This window comes from Salvelinus fontinalis, chromosome 15, assembly GCF_029448725.1.
Source record: "Salvelinus fontinalis isolate EN_2023a chromosome 15, ASM2944872v1, whole genome shotgun sequence".
Taxonomy (NCBI): domain Eukaryota; kingdom Metazoa; phylum Chordata; class Actinopteri; order Salmoniformes; family Salmonidae; genus Salvelinus; species Salvelinus fontinalis.
Window position 1 is genome coordinate 18,192,684 of NC_074679.1, and position 21,579 is coordinate 18,214,262.

Here is a 21,579-nt window from a genome sequence, read left to right on the forward strand (position 1 = left end):
ACAGGATTAATGATCCCCCTGTCACAAAGAGAGAGGGAAGACAGGATTAATGATCCCCCTGTCACAAAGAGAGGAAAGACAGGATTAATGATCCCCCTGTCACAAAGAGAGAGGGAAGACAGGATTAATGATCCCCCAGTCACAAAGAGAGAGGAAAGACAGGATTAATGATCCCCCTGTCACAAAGAGAGAGGAAAGACAGGATTAATGATCCCCCTGTCACAAAGAGAGAGGAAAGACAGGATTAATGTATAACCTGTCACAAAGAGAGAGGGAAGACAGGATTAATGATCCCCCTGTCACAAAGAGAGAGGAAAGACAGGATTAATGATCCCCCTGTCACAAAGAGAGAGGAAAGACAGGATTAATGATCCCCCTGTCACAAAGAGAGAGGAAAGACAGGATTAATGATCCCCCTGTCACAAAGAGAGAGGGAAGACAGGATTAATGATCCCCCTGTCACAAAGAGAGAGGGACGACCGGATTAATGATCCCCCTGTCCCAAAGAGAGAGGGAAGACAGGATTAATGATCCCCCTGTCACAAAGAGAGGGAAGACAGGATTAATGATCCCCCTGTCACAAAGAGAGAGGGACGACAGGATTAATGATCCCCCTGTCACAAAGAGAGAGGGAAGACATGATTAATGTATTAACTGTCACAAGGAGAGAGGGAAGACAGGATTAATGTATAACCTGTCACAGAGAGAGGGAAGACAGGATTAATGATCCCCCTGTCACAAAGATAGAGGGAAGACAGGATTAATGATCCCCCTGTCACAAAGAGAGAGGGACGACAGGATTAATGATCCCCCTGTCACAAAGAGAGAGGAAAGACAGGATTAATGATCCCCCTGTCACAGAGAGAGGGAAGACAGGATTAATGATCCCCCTGTCACAAAGAGAGAGGGAAGACCGGATTAATGATCCCCCTGTCCCAAAGAGAGAGGGAAGACAGGATTAATGATCCCCCTGTCACAAAGAGAGGGAAGACAGGATTAATGATCCCCCTGTCACAAAGAGAGAGGGAAGACAGGATTAATGATCCCCCTGTCACAAAGAGAGAGGAAAGACAGGATTAATGATCCCCCTGTCACAAAGAGAGAGGGAAGACATGATTAATGTATAACCTGTCAAAAGGAGAGAGGGAAGACAGGATTAATGATCCACCTGTCACAAAGAGAGAGGGAAGACAGGATTAATGTATAACCTGTCACAGAGAGAGGGAAGACAGGATTAATGATCCCCCTGTCACAAAGAGAGAGGGAAGACAGGATTAATGATCCCCCTGTCACAAAGAGAGAGGGAAGACAGGATTAATTATCCCCCTGTCACAAAGAGAGAGGAAAGACAGGATTAAGGATCCCCCTGTCACAAAGAGAGAGGAAAGACAGGATTAATGATCCCCCTGTCACAAAGAGAGAGGGAAGACAGGATTAATGATCCCCCTGTCACAAAGAGAGAGGAAAGACAGGATTAATGATCCCCCTGTCACAAAGAGAGAGGGAAGACAGGATTAATGATCCCCCTGTCACAAAGAGAGAGGGAAGACAGGCTTAATGATCCCCCTGTCACAAAGAGAGAGGGAAGACAGGATTAATGTATAACCTGTCACAGAGAGAGGGAAGACAGGATTAATGATCCCCCTGTCACAAAGATAGAGGGAAGACAGGATTAATGATCCCCCTGTCACAAAGAGAGAGGGACGACAGGATTAATGATCCCCCTGTCACAAAGAGAGAGGAAAGACAGGATTAATGATCCCCCTGTCACAGAGAGAGGGAAGACAGGATTAATGATCCCCCTGTCACAAAGAGAGAGGGAAGACCGGATTAATGATCCCCCTGTCCCAAAGAGAGAGGGAAGACAGGATTAATGATCCCCCTGTCACAAAGAGAGGGACGACAGGATTAATGATCCCCCTGTCACAAAGAGAGAGGGAAGACAGGATTAATGATCCCCCTGTCACAAAGAGAGAGGGAAGACAGGATTAATGATCCCCCTGTCACAAAGAGAGAGGGACGACAGGATTAATGATCCCCCTGTCACAAAGAGAGAGGGAAGACATGATTAATGTATAACCTGTCACAAGGAGAGAGGGAAGACAGGATTAATGATCCACCTGTCACAAAGAGAGAGGGAAGACAGGATTAATGTATAACCTGTCACAGAGAGAGGGAAGACAGGATTAATGATCCCCCTGTCACAAAGAGAGAGGGAAGACAGGATTAATGATCCCCCTGTCACAAAGAGAGGAAAGACAGGATTAATGATCCCCCTGTCACAAAGAGAGAGGGAAGACAGGATTAATGATCCCCCTGTCACAAAGAGAGAGGAAAGACAGGATTAATGATCCCCCTGTCACAAAGAGAGAGGAAAGACAGGATTAATGATCCCCCTGTCACAAAGAGAGAGGAAAGACAGGATTAATGTATAACCTGTCACAAAGAGAGAGGGAAGACAGGATTAATGATCCCCCTGTCACAAAGAGAGAGGGAAGACAGGATTAATGATCCCCCTGTCACAATTAGAGAGGGAAGACAGGATTAATGATCCCCCTGTCACAAAGAGAGAGGGACGACAGGATTAATGATCCCCCTGTCACAAAGAGAGAGGGAAGACAGGATTAATGTATAACCTGTCACAAGGTGAGAGGGAAGACAGGATTAATGATCCACCTGTCACAAAGAGAGAGGGAAGACAGGATTAATGTATAACCTGTCACAGAGAGAGGGAAGACAGGATTAATGATCCCCCTGTCACAAAGAGAGGAAAGACAGGATTAATGATCCCCCTGTCACAAATAGAGAGGGAAGACAGGATTAATGATCCCCCTGTCCCAAAGAGAGAGGAAAGACAGGATTAATGATCCCCCTGTCACAAAGAGAGAGGAAAGACAGGATTAATGATCCCCCTGTCACAAAGAGAAAGGAAAGACAGGATTAATGTATAACCTGTCACAAAGAGAGAGGGAAGACAGGATTAATGATCCCCCTGTCACAAAGAGAGAGGGAAGACAGGATTAATGATCCCCCTGTCACAATTAGAGAGGGAAGACAGGATTAATGATCCCCCTGTCACAAAGAGAGAGGGACGACAGGATTAATGATCCCCCTGTCACAAAGAGAGAGGGAAGACAGGATTAATGTATAACCTGTCACAAGGTGAGAGGGAAGACAGGATTAATGATCCACCTGTCACAAAGAGAGAGGGAAGACAGGATTAATGTATAACCTGTCACAGAGAGAGGGAAGACAGGATTAATGATCCCCCTGTCACAAAGAGAGGAAAGACAGGATTAATGATCCCCCTGTCACAAATAGAGAGGGAAGACAGGATTAATGATCCCCCTGTCCCAAAGAGAGAGGAAAGACAGGATTAATGATCCCCCTGTCACAAAGAGAGGGACGACAGGATTAATGATCCCCCTGTCACAAAGAGAGAGGGAAGACATGATTAATGTATAACCTGTCACAAGGAGAGAGGGAAGACAGGATTAATGATCCACCTGTCACAAAGAGAGAGGGAAGACAGGATTAATGTATAACCTGTCACAGAGAGAGGGAAGACAGGATTAATGATCCCCCTGTCACAAAGAGAGAGGGAAGACAGGATTAATGATCCCCCTGTCACAAAGAGAGGAAAGACAGGATTAATGATCCCCCTGTCACAAAGAGAGAGGAAAGACAGGATTAATGATCCCCCTGTCACAAAGAGAGAGGAAAGACAGGATTAATGATCCCCCTGTCACAAAGAGAGAGGGACGACAGGATTAATGATCCCCCTGTCACAAAGAGAGAGGGACGACAGGATTAATGATCCCCCTGTCACAAAGAGAGAGGGACGACAGGATTAATGATCCCCCTGTCACAAAGAGAGAGGGAAGACAGGATTAATGATCCCCCTGTCCCAAAGAGAGAGGGAAGACAGGATTAATGATCCCCCTGTCACAAAGAGAGGGAAGACAGGATTAATGATCCCCCTGTCACAAAGAGAGAGGGAAGACAGGATTAATGATCCACCTGTCACAAAGAGAGAGGGAAGACAGGATTAATGATCCCCCTGTCACAAAGAGAGAGGGAAGACAGGATTAATGATCCCCCTGTCACAAAGAGAGAGGGAAGACAGGATTAATTATCCCCCTGTCACAAAGAGAGAGGAAAGACAGGATTAAGGATCCCCCTGTCACAAAGAGAGAGGAAAGACAGGATTAATGATCCCCCTGTCACAAAGAGAGAGGGAAGACAGGATTAATGATCCCCCTGTCACAAAGAGAGAGGAAAGACAGGATTAATGATCCCCCTGTCACAAAGAGAGAGGGAAGACAGGATTAATGATCCCCCTGTCACAAAGAGAGAGGGAAGACAGGCTTAATGATCCCCCTGTCACAAAGAGAGAGGGAAGACAGGATTAATGTATAACCTGTCACAGAGAGAGGGAAGACAGGATTAATGATCCCCCTGTCACAAAGATAGAGGGAAGACAGGATTAATGATCCCCCTGTCACAAAGAGAGAGGGACGACAGGATTAATGATCCCCCTGTCACAAAGAGAGAGGAAAGACAGGATTAATGTATAACCTGTCACAAGGAGAGAGGGAAGACAGGATTAATGATCCACCTGTCACAAAGAGAGAGGGAAGACAGGATTAATGTATAACCTGTCACAGAGAGAGGGAAGACAGGATTAATGATCCCCCTGTCACAAATAGAGAGGGAAGACAGGATTAATGATCCCCCTGTCACAAAGAGAGGAAAGACAGGATTAATGATCCCCCTGTCACAAAGAGAGAGGGAAGACAGGATTAATGATCCCCCTGTCACAAAGAGAGAGGAAAGACAGGATTAATGATCCCCCTGTCACAAAGAGAGAGGAAAGACAGGATTAATGATCCCCCTGTCACAAAGAGAGAGGGAAGACAGGATTAATGATCCCCCTGTCACAAAGAGAGAGGGACGACAGGATTAATGATCCCCCTGTCACAAAGAGAGAGGGAAGACAGGATTAATGATCCCCCTGTCCCAAAGAGAGAGGGAAGACAGGATTAATGATCCCCCTGTCACAAAGAGAGGGAAGACAGGATTAATGATCCCCCTGTCACAAAGAGAGAGGGAAGACAGGATTAATGATCCCCCTGTCACAAAGAGAGAGGGAAGACAGGATTAATGATCCCCCTGTCACAAAGAGAGAGGGAAGACAGGATTAATGATCCCCCTGTCACAAAGAGAGAGGGAAGACAGGATTAATGATCACCCTGTCACAAAGAGAGAGGAAAGACAGGATTAATGATCCCCCTGTCACAAAGAGAGAGGAAAGACAGGATTAATGATCCCCCTGTCACAAAGAGAGAGGGAAGACAGGATTAATGATCCCCCTGTCACAAAGAGAGAGCAAAGACAGGATTAATGATCCCCCTGTCACAAAGAGAGAGGGAAGACAGGATTAATGATCCCCCTGTCACAAAGAGAGAGGGAAGACAGGCTTAATGATCCCCCTGTCACAAAGAGAGAGGGAAGACAGGATTAATGTATAACCTGTCACAGAGAGAGGGAAGACAGGATTAATGATCCCCCTGTCACAAAGAGAGAGGGAAGACAGGATTAATGATCCCCCTGTCACAAAGAGAGGACAGACAGGATTAATGATCCCCCTGTCACAAAGAGAGAGGGAAGACAGGATTAATGATCCCCTGTCACAAAGAGAGAGGGGCGACATGATTATTGATCCCCCTGTCACAAAGAGAGAGGGAAGACAGGATTCATGATCCCCCTGTCACAAAGAGAGAGGGAAGACAGGATTAATGATCCCCCTGTCACAAAGAGAGAGGGAAGACAGGATTAATGACCCCCCTGTCACAAAGAGAGGAAAGACAGGATTAATGATCCCCCTGTCACAAAGAGAGAGGAAAGACAGGATTAATGATCCCCCTGTCACAAAGAGAGAGGGAAGACAGGATTAATGTCACAAAGAGAGAGGGAAGACAGGCTTAATGATCCCCCTGTCACAAAGAGAGAGGGAAGACAGGATTAGTGATCCCCCTGTCACAAAGAGAGAGGAAAGACAGGATTAATGTCACAAAGAGAGAGGGAAGACAGGATTAATGATCCCCCTGTCACAAAGAGAGAGGGAAGACAGCATTAATGATTCCCCTGTCACAAAGAGAGAGGGAATACAGGATTAATGATCCCCCTGTCACAAAGAGAGAGGGAAGACAGGATTAATGATCCCCCTGTCACAAAGAGAGAGGGAAGACAGGATTAATGATCCCCCTGTCACAAAGAGAGAGGGAAGACAGGATTAATGATCCACCTGTCACAAAGAGAGAGGGACGACAGGATTAATGTATAACCTGTCACAAAGAGAGAGGGAAGACAGGATTAATGATCCACCTGTCACAAAGAGAGAGGGAAGACAGGATTAATGATCCCACTGTCACAAAGAGAGAGGGGAGACAGGATTAATGATCCCCTTGTCACAAAGAGAGAGGAAAGACAGGATTAATGATCCCCCTGTCACAAAGAGAGAGGGAAGACAGGATTAATGATCCACCTGTCACAAAGAGAGAGGGACGACAGGATTAATGTATAACCTGTCACAAAGAGAGAGGGAAGACAGGATTAATGATCCCCCTGTCACAAAGAGAGAGGGAAGAGAGAGAGCAAAAGTAAAAAGTGTAACCCTTTAAAATCACACTTCTGTGCAGTGAAAGAAGAGAATAGTATCAGCTCCCCGTTATTACAGACAGAGAGAGAGGGAGAGAGAACCAGTGAAGAACAAACACCATTGTAAATACAATCTATATTGATGTTTATTTATTTTCCCTTTTGTACTTTAACTATTTGCACATCATTACAACACTGTATATAGACATAATATGAAATGTTTATTATTTTGGAACTTTTGTGAATGTAATGTTTACTGTGAATTGTTTATTATCTATTTCTCTTGCTTTGGTAAAGTAAACATATGTTTCCCAAGCCAATAAAGCCCTTAAATAGAAATTGAATTGAGAGAAGCGTGAGAGAGGAAGAGAGATTAAGAAAAAGAGAGAGAGAGAAAAAGAAAGAGTTAGAGAGAGAAAAAGAGATAGAGAGAGAAAGAGATAATTCTTTAAGCTACCTTTAACACAGTGAAGTATATGGTGCATGTGGACCATAACACAGTTAACATATGCACATTGTCAATAGCAACAGCTGTTGGTGTGTCGTTATCTGAGCGTAGAGACTCCTCGTAGAGACTCCTCGGCAGCCCCTAGATGGCAATGCAATCAAACACTTTCACTAAAACACCACCGGCACACTGCATTAATTAACAGCCCCCCCCCCCCCCCCCCCCCCCACACACACACACACACTCAGAGACACACCAACACAGAGACACACCAACACAGAGACACACCAACACAGAGACACACCCACATGCACAGATGCGTGTGCACACCCTACTCTAGACTGCCATTAAAAAACAACTAAGAAAATTGATTCTGTTATAGATTTCTGAATAAATGTTCACAGCTTGGATGTCTACAAAAGGAGGTGTTTAACTTTCATTAATGGATGTGTGTGTGACTTTGTGTGTGTGTGATGGCTGGTTGGTTTCAATTAAAACACTCATGTCTGCCAACATGAAACATGTGTTGATATCAATGACTACCCTTGCTTCTCTAAGTGAGAGAGAGTCATTCCCTGAGATATTCAGAGAAGTTAAAAGTCAACAGTTATATCGCAGGAGAGAGAGAGAGAGAGGAGAGAATAGACAGCGAGAAGACAAGCCTCACTAATTTATACATTAAACAGTTCTCAGATCTACCTCAGATTCAAATGGACTCGCCTTACCTCAACACAAAGTAACATTTGGAAGATTTTTTTCTTTTCCCCCCCATATTTCTTTCTTTCTCTCTCTCTTTCTCTCACTCTCTCCCTGTCTTTCTCACTCTCTCTTCTTCTGTTTCATTCTTTCTTTCTTCTTTCTTTCTCTCTCTCTGCAAGCACATGTCTCCCTTGGCCAGTGTGAATGTGTGTGTGTTTGTGATGCAGGTGGACAGGCACAGGCTATGATACTAATTAAGAATAACCATGTGTATTTGTCAGAATAATTATGCTGATTATCTCTCACAGTCACAGACCAGAAAGGAGGGGCTGGGACTCTCATTAGCATATGGCATTTACCACACACACACACACACACACACACACACACACACACACACACACACACACACACACACACACACACACACACACACACACACACACACACACACACACACACACACACACACACACACACACACACACACACACACACACACACACACACACACACACACACACACACACACACACACACACACACACACACACACGCACGCAAACGCTCTCATCTCTCTGCTTCTCTCCTTTCCCAAAAACAAAACACACTAAATATATTTACAGGAGAGAAAACTGTTAAAATACATGCGATACTATAGGAAAATGTAGCCTTTGAAGAATCTCTGTTGAATGTTGAATTCATGCCCTTTGAGACCAAACGATATGAAACGTAAAGCCTATTTACAGTAGCAGTATAACAAGATGCCAGACAGTCCAGGTCAGCCCCATGGGAGCAGTAATTGTTTTGGAGTTTCCTGAGGTGAAACCACAGGAGGTTGGTGGCATATTCATTGGGGAGGACGGGCTCGTGGTAATGGCTGAAGCGGAATAGGTGAAATGGTATCAGATACATCAAACACATGATTTCCAGATGTTTGATGTCATTCCATTTGCTCCGTTCCGGCCATTATTATGAGCTGTCCTCCCCTCAGCAGCCTCCTGAGGTGAAACTGCCCACAACACAGTGGGCTGTTTGTGTGTGTGTGTATGTTAATGCCCTGTGTGAGTGGAATACACACACACACACACACACACACACACACACACACACACACACACACACACACACACACACACACACACACACACACACACACACACACACACACACACACACACACACACACACACACACACACACACACACACACACACACTCAAACACAATGCCACGGGGGCAGCCTGCGCGTCTCAGGCCAACTCAGAGGGTGGAGTGGTGGCTGCTGGGAAGTCTGTTCTGGACATGCCTGGGTCACACTGGCAGCCATGATTGTTTTTGGCATCTTGAAGCCCCAGGACGGATCATCAAGCCCAGAGAGCGGGGCGGCTAGGATGTGCCTTTTTATAATTCTCTAATAATTCACCCCGCAGACTGACCTTCTGTCTGTGTGTGAGTTTGTGTGTGTGGATGCATGCCACTGTCCCAGTACTCTGAGTTCAGATAGAGTGCTACACATGCACACACACACACACACACACACACACACACACACACACACACACACACACACACACACACACATCAATTACTGCACACACACAGCAATTCAACCAGCAATGTACTATTCACATAACAATATACTCATAAAACATATTGAAATACTTTTCTTCCAGAATGAAATCTCAGAATGGTTTGAGGTTTAACAAAACAACCACCTAGAGTCCTCATACTATCGCTGCACATTGTAAATATGGTTTTGGCACTGACCCTGGAACTGACACAATGTTGATGGTGCCGGACAACCACCTAGAGTCCTCATACTATTGCTGCACATTGTAAATACGGTTTTGGCACTGACCCTGGAACTGACACAATGTTGATGGTGCCGGACAACCACCTAGAGTCCTCATACTATTGCTGCACATTGTAAATACGGTTTTGGCACTGACCCTGGAACTGACACAATGTTGATGGCGCCGGAGGAGATGGCTGCCGCTTTACGGGCTCTTAACCAATTGTGCTATTGTGTGTGTTTTTTTGCATTATTTGTAACTTGTTTTTGTACATAATGTTTTTGCCACTGTCTCTTATGACCGAAAAGAGCTTCTGGATATCAGAACAGTGATTACTCACCTCGTACTGGACAAATATTTTTTCTTTAACGAGTCAGACACCCAACAAGGCCCTCATCCCCATCATTCGCAGGAGAAAGAGATGGAGATATCAGGGAGGTAGGTCAGGGTGCCTTGTAAGGATGCGACGGCGAGTGGGTAATCTGCCTCTACCATCAGTCCTATTAGCCAACTTACAATCATTGGATAACAAAATAGACGAGCTACGATCACGAATATCCTACCAACGGGACATTAAAAACTGTAATAACTTATGTTTCACTGAGTCGTGGCAGAACAACGACATGGATAAAGAACAGCTGGCGAGTTTACGCTGCATCGGCAAGATAGAACAGCCGCCTCCGGTAAGACAAGGGGTGGTGGTCTGTGTATATTTGTAAACAAAAGCTGGTTCACGAAATCTAATATTAAGGAAGTCTCAAGGTTTTGCTCGCCTGAGGTAGAGTATCTCATGATAAGCTTTGGACCACACTATTTACCAAGAGAGTTCTCATCTATATTTTTCGTAGCTGTCTACTTGCCACCACTCAATGAGCTGTATAAGGCCATAAGCAAACAGGAAAACGCTCATCCAGAGGCGACGCTCCTAGTGGCCGGGGACTTTAATGCAGGGAAACTTAAATCCGATATACCTAATTTCTACCAGCATGCTAAATGTGCAAACAGAGGGAAAAAACTCTAGACCACCTTTACTTCACACACAGAAATGCGCACAAAGCTCTCCCTCACCCTCTATTTGACAAATCTGACCATATTTTTTTTTCCAAAACTGCATTGTTGGTTAAGGGCTTGTAAGTAAGCATTTCACTGTAAGGTCTACATCTGCTGTATTCGGCGCATGTGACAAATACAATTTGATTTGACCGTGTATATAGCTACTGACCCTGGAACTGACCCTGTATATAGCTACTGACCCTGGAACTAACCCTGTATATAGCTACTGACCCTGTATATAGCTACTGACCCTGTATATAGCTACTGACCCTGGAACTGACCCTGTACAAAGCTACTGACCCTGTATATAGCTACTGACCCTGGAACTGACCCTGGAACTGACCCTGTATAAAGCTACTGACCCTGTATATAGCTACTGACCCTGGAACTGACCCTGTATATAGCTACTGAACCTGACCCTGTATATAGCTACTGACCCTGGAACTGACTCTGTATATAGCTACTGACCCTGGAACTGACCCTGTATATAGCTACTGACCCTGTATATAGCTACTGACCCTGTATATAACAAAGGGAAACCATGTGTTTGATGTCAGTCAACTTTATGTGTGTTCAATACCTCCTATCTTCCCTTCAGTCAACTTTATGTGTGTTCAATACCTTCTATCTTCCCTTCAGTCAACTTTATGTGTGTTCAATACCTTCTATCTTCCCTTCAGTCAACTTTATGTGTGTTCCATACCTTCTCCTATCTTCCCTTCAGTCAACTTTATGTGTGTTCCATACCTTCTCCTATCTTCCCTTCAGTCAACTTTATGTGTGTTCCATACCTTCTCCTATCTTCCCTTCAGTCAACTTTATGTGTGTTCAATACCTTCTCCTATCTTCCTTTCAGTCAACTTTATGTGTGTTCAATACCTTCTCCTATCTTCCCTTCAGTCAACTTTATGTGTGTTCAATACCTTCTCCTATCTTCCCTTCAGTCAACTTTGTGTGTGTTCAATACCTTCTATCTTCCCTTCAGTCAACTTTATGTGTGTTCCATACCTTCTCCTATCTTCCCTTCAGTCAACTTTATGTGTGTTCAATACCTTCTCCTATCTTCCCTTCAGTCAACTTTATGTGTGTTCCATACCTTCTCCTATCTTCCCTTCAGTCAACTTTATGTGTGTTCAATACCTTCTCCTATCTTCCCTTCAGTCAACTTTATGTGTGTTCCATACCTTCTCCTATCTTCCCTTCAGTCAACTTTCTGTGTGTTCCATACCTTCTCCTATCTTCCCTTCAGTCAACTTTCTGTGTGTTCCATACCTTCTCCTATCTTCCCTTCAGTCAATTTTATGTGTGGTCCATACCTTCTCCTATCTTCCCTTCAGTCAACTTTATGTGTGTTCCATACCTTCTCCTATCTTCCCTTCAGTCAACTTTCTGTGTGTTCCATACCTTCTCCTATCTTCCCTTCAGTCAATTTTATGTGTGGTCCATACCTTCTCCTATCTTCCCTTCAGTCAACTTTATGTGTGTTCCATACCTTCTCCTATCTTCCCTTCAGTCAACTTTATGTGTGTTCCATACCTTCTCCTTTTTTCCTTTCAGTCAACTTTATGTGTGTTCCATACCTTCTCCTATCTTCCCTTCAGTCAACTTTATGTGTGTTCCATACCTTCTCCTATCTTCCCTTCAGTCAACTTTATGTGTGTTCCATACCTTCTCCTATCTTCCCTTCAGTCAACTCTTTGTCTTTACTTCAAGTTGTAATATATGTTGATTGAAGGTTGTTCATGCAGTGGGGAAGGGATAAATCCAACGAGCGTGCACACACACACACACATTCCTCTACAGTCTCATCATCCACTCTTTTTCCACACATTAGGATGAGTGAAGAGCACTACACACACACACACACACACACACACACACACACACACACACACACACACACACACACACACACACACACACACACACACACACACACACACACACACACACACACACACACACACACAACACGCACACACACACTCCTTTTGAGGCATACAATAACATCTCAGCACACATTTACAGAAAGAGGGAGCTCTTGTCTGGAGAGATGAAGAGAAGAGAGGGAGGAAGAGAAGAGGAGAAAGGAAGCAAGAGATAGAGAGATGGAGTAGTTGTGGTTGTTGTAGATGATTATTTTCTGTTTATGCGAGGGGCCTGCGTGAGACAATCACTTCAAGTGCCCTCCAATCAGGGCCTGAGTACAGTGGTGAGGGGTGGGGGTTGGGGCGAGACCTAACGAACCCTCTACCCTCCTACCCTCTCTCTCCTCTTCTCTCATCTTTTCTCCACTCCTCTGTCCACTCCCTCGCTTCCCTCCACTCCACTCTGCAGTACTCTTCATTCCATTCCATTGTGCCACTGAGCCCAAGGGCAAAGCCCTTTCTCTTTCCTCCACTCTCCTCCTTTCTCTACCACTCCCTCTCTTCTCCCTCTACACCCTCTTTCTGCACCAGGGGATTCAGGCAGCACGTTTAAAGAATAAAAGGCCTCACTGAAACTTGTGTGAAAGAGATAGAGAGCGAGAGACAGAAAGAGAGAGAGAGAAAGAAAGAGAGAGGAAGAGAGAGGAAGAGAGAAAGAGAGAGAGAAAGAAAGTAAAAGAGAGAATTGTAAACATGTGTTTCCCATGCCAATAAAGCCCCTTAAATTAAATTGAAATTGAATTGAGAGAGAAAGAGAGAGAGAGAAAGAGAGAGAGAGACAGACACAGAGAGAATTGCAATAAAAGAGAGAAAGATTAGAATAAGGAGTCATGGGGCCTCCCGAGTGGCACAGCGGTCTAAGGCACTGCATCGCTTGAGGCATTACTACAGACCCAGGTTCGATCCCGGGCTGTATCACAACCGGCCGTGATAGTGAGTCCCATAGGGCGGAGCACAATTGGCCCAGCATCGTCTGTGCTATGGGAGGGTTTGGCCGGGGCTCATTGCGCTCTAGCGACTCCTTGTGGCGGGCCGGGCGGCTGCAGGCTGACCTCGTCGTCAGTTGAACTGCGTTTCCTCCGACACATTTGTGCGGCTGGCTTCTGGCTTAAGCGAGCGGGTGTTAAGAAGCGAGGCTTGGCGAGTCATGTTTCGGAGGACGCATGACTCAAACTTTGCTATTCCGAGCCCGTTGGGGAATTACAGCGATGAGAGAAGATCGAAATTGGGGAGAAAAAGGGCTAAAATACAAAAACATGAAAAAAAGTTACCGGAGTTAGAAAAAGACAATGAAGGGGCTAATGAGAGAGATATGGAACGATAGAGCCGTTTGTTCTCTTCTGACCGGGGTCATCAGTGTGTGATCTGTGACAACACTGTGACCTGCTCTTCGTGTCACCTCTGACCTTCAGCCCAGCCTCTACAACCAGGAGTTTTACGACCCGACCATGTTTGCTTACAAATGCGTCTCCAACAGTGCAATGACGTGTGTTTGCCCCAGTGTTGAAGGCGAGACACGGTCCACCGGTCGCCCCTTGCTGTCCCTCTCGCTCTCCTCCTTGTTCTTAATGGTAAACTAACAGATTGTAAACATGCTGCTAGCACTTCTCTCCCTCTCTCTCTCTACCCCCTCCTTCCCTCACTCAATATCTCTTTTTTTCTGGGGGTATTTTTTAAACAATGTCCTTCATGTTAGAGTGGTTACTGCAGCAGAAGGACATCATTAGCACTGTGGTTAAACTGTAATTTACACCATTAGAGAGGCAGGAGCCAATTTTATTGGCTAGTAAATTTCAGCTCTGAAATATTTAGACCATATGGCTCAATTTGTGTAATAACCTTAATTTCTGCACCCTTCAGGTCCTGGTGGCTGCTGGGCCTGGCTGGCTGGCGGAGTGAGGAGCGTACGCACACGCACGCACGCACGCACGCACGCACGCACGCACGCACGCACGCACGCACGCACGCACACACACACACACACACACACACACACACACACACACACACACACACACACACACACACAGAGTGCTAGACAGTGGCAGTAGCTGCATCAGATTAATGCAGTGTCAGGTTGTGTTTGGGTGAAGGCGTGCGAGCAGCAACCAGATGGTCCCGGGGCTGATGACTGTCAGGGGTCCTGATCTGATCAATCGCATGTATTAATACATCTCCCTTCACCAGGGGCCCCAAGGGCCCTACACACAACATCTGGAGAGGAGGGAGGAAGGAGGGAGGCGAAAGAGGAGTAGAGGGGTATTGTGTAGGAATGCATATGTCCAGTATTAATACATCTGACTTCATCAGGGGTCCAGGGACCACAACACAACATCAGGATAAAGAGGGAAAAAAGGAGATGAGAGAGGGAGGAGGAAGAGAGGGAGTGAGGAAGGAGAGAGGGAAAATAAAAAAGGAGGGAGGATAGTGTGACTAAATTAAGTGGAGAGTAGAGAGAAGAGAGAGGGAGAGAATGATGAGAAAAAGAGGGAGAGCTAGTGGGAGGATACAGCAAGGAGAGAAAGAGGGAGAGCTAGAGGGAGGATACAGCAAGGAGAGAAAGAGGGAGAGCTAAAGGGAGGATACAGCAAGGAGAGAAAGAGGGAGAGCTAGTGGGAGGATACAGCAAGGAGAGAAAGAGGGAGAGCTAGAGGGAGGATACAGCAAGGAGAGAAAGAGGGAGAGCTAAAGGGAGGATACAGCAAGGAGAGAAAGAGGGAGAGCTAGTGGGAGGATACAGCAAGGAGAGAAGGAGGGAGAGCTAGTGGGAGGATACAGCAAGAAGAGAAAGAGCGAGAGCTAGTGGGAGGATACAGCAAGGAGAGAAAGAGGGAGAGCTAGAGGGAGGATACAGCAAGGAGAGAAAGAGGGAGAGCTAGTGGGAGGATACAGCAAGGAGAGAAAGAGGGAGAGCTAGTGGGAGGATACAGCAAGGAGAGAAAGAGGGAGAGCTAGAGGGAGGATACAGCAAGGAGAGAAAGAGGGAGAGCTAGTGGGAGGATACAGCAAGGAGAGAAAGAGGGAGAGCTAGTGGGAGGATACAGCAAGGAGAGAAAGAGGGAGAGCTAGTGGGAGGATACAGCAAGGAGAGCAAGAGGGAGAGCTAGAGGGAGGATACAGCAAGGAGAGAAAGAGGGAGAGCTAGTGGGAGAATACAGCAAGGAGAGAAAGAGGGAGAGCTAGTGGGAGGATACAGCAAGGAGAAAAAGAGGGAGAGCTAGTGGGAGGATACAGCAAGGAGAGAAAGAGGGAGAGCTAGAGGGAGGATACAGCAAGGAGAGAAAGAGGGAGAGCTAAAGGGAGGATACAGCATGGAGGGAAAGAGGGAGAGCTATTGGGAGGATACAGCAAGGAGAGAAAGAGGGAAAGCTAGAGGGAGGATACAGCAAGGAGAGAAAGAGGGAGAGCTAAAGGGAGGATACAGCAAGGAGAGAAAGAGGGAGAGCTAGTGGGAGGATACAGCAAGGAGAGAAGGAGGGAGAGCTAGTGGGAGGATACAGCAAGAAGAGAAAGAGCGAGAGCTAGTGGGAGGATACAGCAAGGAGAGAAAGAGGGAGAGCTAGAGGGAGGATACAGCAAGGAGAGAAAGAGGGAGAGCTAGTGGGAGGATACAGCAAGGAGAGAAAGAGGGAGAGCTAGTGGGAGGATACAGCAAGGAGAGAAAGAGGGAGAGCTAGAGGGAGGATACAGCAAGGAGAGAAAGAGGGAGAGCTAGTGGGAGGATACAGCAAGGAGAGAAAGAGGGAGAGCTAGTGGGAGGATACAGCAAGGAGAGAAAGAGGGAGAGCTAGTGGGAGGATACAGCAAGGAGAGCAAGAGGGAGAGCTAGAGGGAGGATACAGCAAGGAGAGAAAGAGGGAGAGCTAGTGGGAGAATACAGCAAGGAGAGAAAGAGGGAGAGCTAGAGGGAGGATACAGCAAGGAGAGAAAGAGGGAGAGCTAGTGGGAGGATACAGCAAGGAGGAGAAAGAGGGAGAGCTAGTGGGAGGATACAGCAAGGAGAGAAAGAGGGAGAGCTAGAGGGAGGATACAGCAAGGAGAGAAAGAGGGAGAGCTAGTGGGAGGATACAGCAAGGAGAGAAAGAGGGAGAGCTAGTGGGAGGATACAGCAAGGAGAGAAAGAGGGAGAGCTAGTGGGAGGATACAGCAAGGAGAGAAGGAGGGAGAGCTAGTGGGAGGATACAGCAAGAAGAGAAGAGGGAGAGCTAGTGGGAGGATACAGCAAGAAGAGAAAGAGGGAGAGCTAGAGGGAGGATACAGCAAGGAGAGAAAGAGGGAGAGCTAAAGGGAGGATACAGCAAGGAGAGAAAGAGGGAGAGCTAGTGGGAGGATACAGCAAGGAGAGAAAGAGGGAGAGCTAGTGGGAGGATACAGCAAGGAGAGAAAGAGGGAGAGCTAGTGGGAGGATACAGCAAGGAGAGAAAGAGGGAGAGCTAAAGGGAGGATACAGCAAGGAGAGAAAGAGGGAGAGCTAGTGGGAGGATACAGCAAGGAGAGAAAGAGGGAGAGCTAAAGGGAGGATACAGCAAGGAGAGAAAGAGGGAGAGCTAGTGGGAGGATACAGCAAGGAGAGAAAGAGGGTGAGCTAAAGGGAGGATACAGCAAGGAGAGAAAGAGGGAGAGCTAGTGGGAGGATACAGCAAGGAGAGAAAGAGGGAGAGCTAGTGGGAGGATACAGCAAGGAGAGAAAGAGGGAGAGCTAGTGGGAGGATACAGCAAGGAGAGAAAGAGGGAGAGCTAAAGGGAGGATACAGCAAGGAGAGAAAGAGGGAGAGCTAGTGGGAGGATACAGCAAGGAGAGAAGGAGGGAGAGCTAGTGGGAGGATACAGCAAGGAGAGAAAGAGGGAGAGCTAGTGGGAGGATACAGCAAGGAGAGAAAGAGGGAGAGCTAAAGGGAGGATACAGCAAGGAGAGAAAGAGGGAGAGCTAGTGGGAGGATACAGCAAGGAGAGAAAGAGGGAGAGCTAGTGGGAGGATACAGCAAGGAGAGAAAGAGGGAGAGCTAGAGGGAGGATACAGCAAGGAGAGAAAGAGGGAGAGCTAGTGGGAGGATACAGCAAGGAGAGAAAGAGGGAGAGCTAGAGGGAGGATACAGCAAGAAGAGAAAGAGGGAGAGCTAGTGGGAGGATACAGCAAGGAGAGAAAGAGGGAGAGCTAAAGGGAGGATACAGCAAGGAGAGAAGGAGGGAGAGCTAGTGGGAGGATACAGCAAGGAGAGAAAGAGGGAGAGCTAGAGGGAGGATACAGCAAGGAGAGAAGGAGGGAGAGCTAGTGGGAGGATACAGCAAGGAGAGAAAGAGGGAGAGCTAGAGGGAGGATACAGCAAGGAGAGAAAGATATAGCAAAGAGAGAAAGAGGCTGGATCTGGAATAGGAAGTGAGGAGTAAATAGGTGATACGTTAGCATCTCTAGATTGGTGTGCAGTATATGTGTGTGTGTGTGTGTGTGTGTGTGTGTGTGTGTGTGTGTGTGTGTGTGTGTGTGTGTGTGTGTGTGTGTGTGTGTGTGTGTGTGTGTAGTGCTCTTCACTCATCCTAATGTGTGTAACCGCGGTCTGCCAGGCGGGCGCAGGGTTCTGGCGGGGCAGACCGCCTGCGTTCTGTACCCTCATTCTATCCGATAGCCATGACGACCCCATTAATCATCCACACTGGCACGGAGAGGTGCTCCCAGCCCAGTCAGAGATCAATACACACACATACAGGCTTATTGCTTATATCCGTGGTTGATCTCCCTCTCAGTAGTGGACATTAGTGAGAAGAACATCAAACCATCTGCTCTGAAGGCTGTCAGACTAGAGAGGAGAAAACTACGCCAGACTACACATTAGATACACTGCTGAGTAACTGCCAACTTCTCTCCCATAAACCTAAGAACTTCACCAATCCGTTTTTCCACATAAAAACAGACTTGCACTGTTTTTAGACAAAAACATTCATGTTTAACTAATTTAAATAGGTTGGTGGAGTTCTTTATGCTAATTGAAGAGAAAGGGAGAGAGGAGGAGAAAGAGGAGAGAGATGGAGAGAGGAAGAGAGAGATGGAGAGAGATGGAGAGAGGAAGAGAGAGATGGAGAGAGGGAGAGAGGAGGAGAGAGGAGAAGAGAGATGGAGAGAGGCAGAGAGGAGGAGGAGAGAGATGGAGAGAGGAGGAGAGAGATGAGAGAGGAGGAGAGTGGAGGAGAGAGTAGGAGAGAGATGGAGAGAGGAGGAGAGAGATGAAGAGAGATGGAGAGAGGAGGACAGAGATGAGAGAGAGGGAGAGAGGAGGAGAGAGATGAAGAGAGATGGAGAGAGGAGGACAGAGATGAGAGAGAGGGAGAGAGGAGGAGAGAGGAGAAGAGAGATGGAGAGAGGCAGAGAGAGGAGGAGAGATGCAGAGAGGAGGAGAGAGTAGGAGAGAGATGGAGAGAAATGGAGAGAGATGGAGAGAGATGGAGAGAGGAGGAGAGAGGAGAAGAGAGATGAGAGAGAGGGATAGAGGAGGAGAGAGATGGAGAGAGGCGGAGAGAGGAGGAGAGAGATGGAGAGAGGCGGAGAGAGGAGGAGAGAGATGGAGAGAGGCGGAGAGAGATGGAGACAGATCCACAAAGAATTCGAAAACAAATCCAATTTTGATAAACTCCCATATTTACTGGGTGAAATACCACAGTGTGCCATCACAGCAGCAAGATTTGTGACCTGTTGCCACAAGAAAAGGGCAACCAGTGAAGAACAAACACCATTGTAAATACAACCCATATTTATGCTTATTTATGTTCCCTTGTGTACTTTAACCATTTGTACATTGTTACAACACTGTATATATATAATATGACATTTGTAATGTCTTTATTGTTTTGAAACTTCTGTATGTGTAATGTTTACTGTTAATTTTTATTGTTTATTTCACTTTTGTATATTATCTACCTCACTTGCTCAGGCAATGTTAACACATGTTTCCCATGCCAATAAAGCCCCTTGAATTGAATTGAATTGAATTGATAGGAGGAGAGAAATGGAGAGAGATGGAGAGAGGAGGAGAAAGATGAGAGCGATGAGAGAGAGGGAGAGGGAGAGAGGCGGAGAGAGGAGGAGAGAGGAGGAGAGAGATGAGTGAGATGGAGAGAGGCGGAGAGAGGGGGAGAGAGGAGGAGAGAGGCAGAGAGAGATTAACAAAAACATCCATGTTTAACTAATTTAAATAGGTTGGTGGAGTTCTTTATGCTAATTGAAGATAAAGGGAGAGAGGAGGAGAAAGAGGAGAGAGATGGAGAGAGGAAGAGAGAGATGGAGAGAGATGGAGAGAGGAAGAGAGAGATGGAGAGAGAGGAGAGAGGAGGAGAGAGGAAGAGAGAGGAGAGAGGATGAGAGAGATGGAGAGAGGCAGAGAGAGGAAGAGAGAGGAGGAGAGAGGAAGAGAGAGGAGGAGAGAGGAGGAGAGAGAAAATGTTAGAGGAAGAAGAGAACAAATAAAACGAATACGGAGTAGAGAATCAACTTGTGGTTAGTGAACAGTTGTCTACAGTAAGATCAATAGACAGCAGAGTGTGGAGTCCACAGAGAAACAGGTGTGATAGCATAAGGCCAGAGGTAGAGAGCTACGATCCCAACCTCCCAAACCCGGCCCCCAGCCAAAAGACCCATCTGCAGCCTCACACACACACAGACATTTAGTTATATTTTTTGTATTTTGATTTAACCTTTATTTAACTAGGCAAGTCAGTTAAGAACAAATTATAATTTACAATGACGGCCTACCCCGGCCAAACCCTAATGACGCTGGGCCAATTGTGCGCCGCCTTATGGGACTCCCAATCACGGCTGGTTGTGATACAGCCTGGAATCGAACCCGGGTCTGTAGTAACATACACACCAGTGTAACAGAGATGATTTCATGAACATTCATAAACATTCGTGTGATTTGTAACCTTGCCTGAAAACTTGTCTTAGCTCCTGGCACTAATGCCTTGGCTTTAGCGCAGAGGATTAACACAGTCTTGTCTATTTTTGTGTCTCTTTCGTTCTTTCTTTTGTTCTTTTTATCTCAGTGAGCGACTGAGACTGACTTCACGCACCCAGTGTCACAAATGACCGTGGCGGCATTCTGGCCGCTCCACATCAATGAAACACACACACACACACACACACACACACACACACACACACACACACACACACACACACACACACACACACACACACACACACACACACACACACACACACACACACACAGAGCTCCATATCAATGAGGAGGTGAAAGGTCTGTATTTACATTCTGTATTAACTATGACTGACAACACAAAGGTCAGAGGGCGAGAAAACAAGATGTATATAGCAACTAGATATCTATATACTCCACCCTTTTCCATTGTTCTCGCTCTCTCTCTTTCTCGTCCTCTCTCTCTTTCTCGTCCTCTCTCTCTTTCTCGTCCTCTCTCTCTTTCTCATCCTCTCTCTCTTTCTCGTCCTCTCTCTCTTTCTCGTCCTCTCTCTCTTTCTCGTCCTCTCTCTCTTTCTCATCCTCTCTCTCTTTCTCGTCCTCTCTCTCTTTCTCATCCTCTCTCTCTTCCATTAAGAGAAAAACACATGAATTCCACATGTGAACACGTGAATTGTTCCAAAAACACGTTGTCATGTGATCTTATGTGAAGTTAATGTAATAACATGTGACAACATGTAAAGCAACATGTGATCAATGACAATCGATGACAATGGCATCTTGGTGAAAGTGATGGTATATACTGTATGTAGACACACACACACACACAGAGCTTTGAGTGGTGGCGTGGTGTGCTGAGGGGATGACATCACAGAGAGGCGTTGGCATGGCGATCTACTGATGTCAGGCTGTTTACTGAGCTGCCAGGTTACATTTAGACTGGCTGACAGGCAGCAGGGGAGGATCTGTGTGTGTGTGTGTTTGTCTGTGTGTGTGTGTTTGTGAAAGGCACATTTAGAGGTATTCTCCAAGTGGGAGTGGTGGAGCAGACTTGGCGTGGAGGTAGAGGA

At 46.3% G+C, this 21,579-nt stretch overlaps 1 protein-coding gene across 1 annotated transcript in view; it reads right to left on the reverse strand.

Moving 5' to 3' along the window:
- ush2a (Usher syndrome 2A (autosomal recessive, mild)) overlaps window positions 1–21,579 on the reverse strand; it is a 504,211-nt gene that overhangs the window by 51,863 nt on the left and 430,769 nt on the right. The window lies entirely within an intron of this gene.